We start from the raw sequence: 6,952 nt of genomic DNA, 5'->3' as shown, positions 1-6,952 counted from the left end.
TTTTCAAATACTTGCAAAAGCACAAAGTTGAAAGCTTGTCAAGACTTCATTTCAAAGGGGCTGGAAAAATCCTATTTGCACAGAAATCTCTCCCATGTGATGTGGCAACTTGGAAAATCTGTGAAGTGCTCAAAGCAAATTTCACAGTTTTGGAACAGTAAAATAAGTACTCCTATTCTCCATGCCAGAAAAGAACATAAACATGCATGACCACACATGGGTTACAGATGATAAATGATACAATAAATCCTGGATCACGAGTGCTATACTACATTAAGTTTGTCTTTGAGATGCTTAACCCTTTCAAAACTACGCATGCTCATGAACCAAAGTAGCAGCCTTTGTAGCAGAAGGAAATAAGGGATGGGATAAGTGGAAAAAGTGGCTAGGAAATGGAAGGCAGGGTGAAGGAATCCAAAGTGGGGGTCAGAGGCAGGAAATAGTGACAAGTGATGAAGGAGAGGCAGAGTCAACAGCGGACAGGCAGACGTCAGTACCAGAGAGAGAGAGATCTCTAAGGAAGCGTACAGGGTGGGGCTGTCAGTCAAAGGGAAGGAAAAATGAAATAAATCAGGCAAAACAGATGACCAGAGTCATGCAAGTTATGCATCCCTAGAGTAAGTATGAATGAACATGTCCAGTAATGCACAAAATCTCAACAGGAAACAGAAAAACAGCAAATCAGTAAATTAATCATTTATATTAAGTTGGGAGATGGACTGATCCCAAAGAATGTCTTTCAGCCAAGATTCCAGCCAGAGGCAAAAACAGCTAGCAGAATTTTAGCAGCACATCTGTGTTCATCTTTTAAGATATACATTTCAACGTGTGAAAAATATATTATTAGTTGTACAAACAGTAATTGGCTATATTATATAGACAGACATTTTATCTATCTATATATATATATATATATATAGAGAGAGAGAGAGAGAGAGAGAGAGATCACAGATCTCTTGATACTGAGGTCTGAGGTAATAGACTGTACATGCAGGTCATGTGTAGGCAGAGAGCATTACTAAGGAATATGTAAGTAAGGCAGATATTCTGGACCCTGAGTATGGATCGCTCATGGTTCTGAAACAGCTAAAAGAAGAGAGTGGGCATGAGAACAGAGATTTTAGAATGAAAACTGACTCAGAGAGATGACTGTGAAGGCTGAGTTATGTTGTCAACAGAGCAAACCAGTTAATATGTGACCGACTGAACTGAATGTTTTATGAACTACTGAATCTGAAAGCCAGTGGTTATAATAATAGAGAGGCAAACTAAGTGTGAGGAAGGGACTACAGACACTGTTGTGTGAAAGAATTTACCTGAAGATAACATTCTGTCTGTTGTTATGTAAGGCTTTCCCATAACAAACTCAGACATGAAACTAGCACCTGAGAAGGTGACTGGGTGATAGGAGACGTATCCCAGGGGAGGGGGTCACAAGCATGGATTGCAGCCCTGGTAGTGATACCAGGGTATACATCCCATGCTTACAAATAATAGGAGCATTTACTGACAGACGTTTGAGCTGTAAAGGCCTTGCATCTTTGTATATCAAGTGTTGGTGTGGGGAAATGAGTAGGACATATAAATAAAAAAAATCCATATGGCCTCAAGTGTGATGTTTCACTGGGAAACCTCAGCCTTCTCTCAGGCAACAGGAAGGTTTCGGACTAGGTCTGGGGATGTTGGTGAGAAGTGACTCCTGCATCTGAGATTGGGGAGAAGCACTAGCTGCAGTCAGTGGTCTATTCCACATGGACCAAAACATTTTTAAAAATGTGTATTTGGTTTTGAACATTTCATGAAAGAAGACAAATATTTACTCATGTTTACCTGTCTTTTATTCTGACGATGAAAAAGAGCAGGTCTGAGTTTTCCTGATTTTTGTCTGTTTGTTGAAATAAAACAGTTTGCTTCAGTTTTTCCTTACCTTTTTGTTACAGCATTAAATAAATGAGCAGAAGTCATAAATGTTGCTTTGAGAGAAGATAATGTAGTAGCATTTCTTCATTAAATATGTTTTTTTTTCATATGCAGTTCCCTACATAAGCTGGGCTTCAGCTTACTTTGCTCTCATGCTGTGCAAAACTAAGGTCAGACTCATATCCACCATTTCAAAGCCTGCTTCTGCTGGATTCATCTAGAATTTGTTTTTGCTAGTTGTAACATTGAGATGAATCCCTTCTAAACTCCAATAGAATTCTGAACAAAATCAAATCTTTTTCTACTTAAGAAACTTTATTTCCCAATTATTTACTAAACATTTTATCATATTATTTTTGCAAATCATTTGTTAGTCCAGTTTTCAGAATGTAATTTAATGTTCAGTATCTTGTTGTCTTATACATATACTATCATTAGATCACACATTCTTTTGTACTCATTATCAAAGTCACAAAAGAAGTATACTCATGGAAGACAAATGGCTTCCCAAGCCATTCATAATGAGCATTATTTGTATAGTTACTGAGCACAGCTTAATACTACATTGGCAGCATTACCCAGGTTCCTTAGTACCATGTTATATTCCATGTCACAGTCACTTCATACATAAAATTCTTTTGTTTCTGCAACAACAACAATGCATTGGTAAAAGATAGGCACTATAATAAATCTTTAGGACACATTGCAGAATTTTCTTTGAACCAGAACATGTGGGGCATTCCAGAACTTCTGCAAGCCTTTCTCTAGCACGGGAACATATTCAGAAATTTTTGTTAAAAATCAATATGCACCTCAAAACAATAATTAACAGGTTTCTTTTTATTAATTGTATCCCCCCAACAAAAATGTATTTCAGATGAATTTCTAGATCTGAGAGCACTGCATATTGCTGAGAAGGTACTGAATTCATAATAATAGCAGTACCTTACCTATCACCACTAACTGCCCAAGAAACACAGATGACCACAGTGGACAGAGAGTGTCCTTATCTGCTTATTCACTTGCCCATTTCACATAAACAACTCAGAGTAAAAGGAGGTGGATAGGGTGTTAAGGGTGTAATGCTGGAGCTTAGCTCAGTGGAAGTTTGGGTGGCAAAAGATGTGGGGTCTACAGGAGAATGGAGGATCTTCTCATCAGATTATATGGTGGCTAGGGAGTTGTAGATTGGATAGCCAAGTGACAAAAGACACAGAAGTACAGGATAGGAGGGGGACAACATTAGGATAAGAGACACCTATGTGATGAAAAGGCAGTAAAAGAACAGGCATGGAACAATGTGGCATGGTAGTCAGAAAACGAGCACAGGCAAGCTGGGTAGCAGATATGAGGTCAGTGGAAAGAAGCAGCTGGACAGTAGATAGGCAAGAAGAAAAGAGGGGAAGAAATGGCTAGGAAATGGAAGGGAGAGTGAAGGAGTCCAAGGTGGGGGGGACAGAAGCAGGCAATTGTGACAAGTGACGAAGGAGATTCAGAGCCAACAGTGGCCAGGCAGACGTCAATACCAGAGGGCGATCTGTAAGGAAGTGGACAGGGTGGGACTGACAGCCAAAGAGAAGAAAAGGAGAAATAAACCAGGTAAAAGAGATGGCCATAGAGAAGTAGCAGACAGATTGATGCAGGAGATAGGGGGCAGGTAGGCATAGATGAGGAGCAAAGGGGTTGCTGGTGGTTGCAGTTTCGATCAGTAAAGTTATTAGGTGGAGGGAGGTATGATAGAAGAGTTTGATGAAGGTAGACACAGTCTTATGCCTAACTCTTAGCAATACAAACCTAATAGCATATAAGTATAATTTGATCAGAAATGAAAGGGGGAGTAGGGTTATTAGTTCTGATACATAACTCAGTATCGAGTTATATAAAATATCAAGAAACCATAGATGAAATTATATTGTTTATATTAAAAATGTAGTTAAAACTAAGGATTGCAGGTTAATTATTCCATATATGAGTCCAAATATGAACACAGAAGAGCATCAAGATATTCTGGACAAATTAGAAGATCTTATGGATGATATGCCAACTACAATTTTAGGGAATTTTAAATACCCTGAAATTAATTAGAGCGAATATTACTCTAATAATCATATGACTTCCCATTTTTTGGATAATTTAAGTGGATATATGCTTTTATCAAAAAGTAAATATACCTGCTAAAGGTCATAACATATTAAATATTTTGTTAGCAAATAAGAAAGGGTTGGTAGCAAATCTAGATATAGTTCACTCACTTAGTACTTCAGACCATGATACTGTGTGTTTCATATTAATACAATTAGTGGAATTAAAAATGAATATGTGACAATGGATGACTTGAAACAACTGAACTTTGAAATGTTGAAAACAGAATTGGCAAATATACCATTTTGATATTTCCATAGAGTATGAATGGTTGCAATTATGTGATCTATATAATGAACATCTTAACACTGTGATAAAAAAAACCAGGGGCATACTACCAATTTTGGTGGAATAGCTATCATAAATGGCTGTTGCAAAATAAAAAAAAGATGACATACTAAATTTACAAAACATAAAACTTAATATAATATATGGAAATTAAATTCAATAACTACTAAACGTTAGAGTGCAATTTAATATAGTAAAAGGGTATATGAAAATAAGTTTGTTGAAAATTTGGCTAATAAAAAGTTAATTTATAAATATGTGAATACTAAAAAGACAGTAAAGAATTATTAGCTCAAGAGGCTTCTGGTAATGATGGCAGTCATTAAGATGCAGTCTTATCTCTTCCTTCCTAGGCAGTGTATAATTTATACTATGGGATTAAGATTGGCACTCCAAAGGCTTAGTGATGTAAATAAGAAGAGGTCTTGATTATCCATGTTGAAAAATGTGAAGGTGAGTTGTGGAAATACTCTAAAACATTCTGACAATCAGCAACAGATTAGTCATCACATGGTGAGGGAAGAATCCCACCAGAACTCTGAGTGAGAATCACTACCACAAACACTGGGCAGGATGTAAGAACTGGAAGAAAAGTTAGATAAAACGTTCAACAAAGTAAAAAGGATGAATGATTCCTGGACTGAGTGTGTCAAAAGAAAAGAGCATAAAGTAGAAAAATGGAGAATGCCCACTCCAATCAGTCTAAAGGAATCTCAAACATCCATAAGAAGGAAGACAAACATACTCTGCTATTAGAGGAATTGGAGGCAGTCCAGGAAACAATTAAAGAGAAACTTACTGAGATCGAGGATTATGAAAGACAAGAAAACCTCAGGATTTCTAATATTCCTAAAGGGACTTGAGGGAAGAGACTGAGTTTTATGGTGGAAAAGTGAAGCCAATGTACAGGAATATCACCAGACCTGATTAAATTAGACAACAGAATATACATGGCATGGAGCTTTGTGACTACTTTCCCTGGCAAATTGCTATAAAAGTGCAGCCAACTGAAGGAATTAATTCTGAACAAGCTATGGGGGAAGGGCAAGTTTTAACAGCAGGGAAAACATAGCACTTGCTGAGAAGGTCTATTTGTTTGGAACTTGGCTGAAGAGAAATAACTTTATCCCTTGCATTGATCTATGCAGAATCCTGGGGCTTTGTTGCCAGCTATTGTACCCTGCTTTGTTACAACTGTTTCTTCCAATGGGCATGAAAACCTTTCTGGATACTGAGGAAACGATGTCAGTGACTGGAAGGTTTAAGGAATTTCATAGTAAGGAGGCTGCATCAAATAAAGTGGGCATGGAATGCAGAGGAGCGAGATTCCATGGGATCAACTCCAGAGAGAGCTGTCCTGTGAAACCTTCTCCAATATTCATAAAGAAGATGATGAACAGGCAAGTTGAGATGAAGAAGGACACTACAAATATGAATGTGATGTTTCAGCATGACATATCTAGTGCTGAATATATGTCATGAAATATCCCGAAGTGACAGTAAACTGCAAAGTCAACCAGACAGACTTAAGGTTGCCCAATATTAGCTAACATTCTTATAATTGCATTAATATAAGTATACTAAGCTTATTTGCTGCTGTTTTATAGAACAGGAAAACCTGATTAACATGAGCACACTGATAACGGGGTCTATATTGAATCAGCGAATGCTTAAAAAAGTGAACGCTGATTCATCGACTCTATTTGAGTGAATGCTGACAATGCCGAACATCCGGAACAGTGATTTTTTTTTTCTCAGGGAAAAAAATCGCTAGGCCGGTTTTGGGAGTTTGCCATTTCCTCCACTGTGGTGCGATCTCAGAGTTGGTATATTTAAGTAGGGGGGGTGGGGAGGCACAGCCCCCCCACATTAAATACTGTTTTAAGTTTTTTTTTTGGTGGAACAGCGATTTTTTTCCCTGGGAAAAAAATCGCTGTTCTGAGTGTTCAGGATTGTCAGTGTTTGGTGAACTAAGGTCGATGAATCAGCGTTCACTTTTTTAAGTGTTCACTGATTTAATATATACCCCTGATAATGTATAGGCTGTACATACAAGGCCATAACTTACAAGAAGAAATGCAAATGTATGATCTACATGTCGATGTGATGAATAATAAAACATACATAGCAAAAGCACAGAATGCTTTAGATAAGCATACCCACTTAAATGAGCAAGATACTGTTGTAACAATTGCTTACCAAGGTAGTGGGAAAGAAATAAATTGAGGAGGGAGGCATTTCAGTGCCCTGTGCTTGTGGTGACAGGACAATGCGAAATCTTCACATAGAGTGGGAAGTACTATGTCGGTACTCCCTCTGAATAAGCACAATAGAGGGACTAGCTGGTAAGGTAAGCAGGCTTGCCTGGGTCAGAGATAGAAATAAGATATCTTTTAAGATTAGTTAAACAACATGGTTTCACTGAAAGTTAACTGGGCAAAGGTTCAAAATTGTCTGCAGTCAGTAGAAAGAGGAAGTGATACTAAAGGGGGGGTGCTTTTTGGATTATGCACATTGGAAATAGCATTATGAGACATGATTATAGTGATGATTGTTTTCAAGGACACAGTTCTCAGAGAAGTGATTATAAGAAGACTAATTT

The sequence above is a fragment of the Protopterus annectens genome, chromosome 9.part0 (assembly GCF_019279795.1).
Source record: "Protopterus annectens isolate FY-2018-M chromosome 9.part0, PAN1.0, whole genome shotgun sequence".
Classification (NCBI taxonomy): Eukaryota; Metazoa; Chordata; order Ceratodontiformes; family Protopteridae; genus Protopterus; species Protopterus annectens.
The sequence above is the reverse complement of the archived record's forward strand: the minus strand, read 5'-3'. Positions refer to the sequence as shown.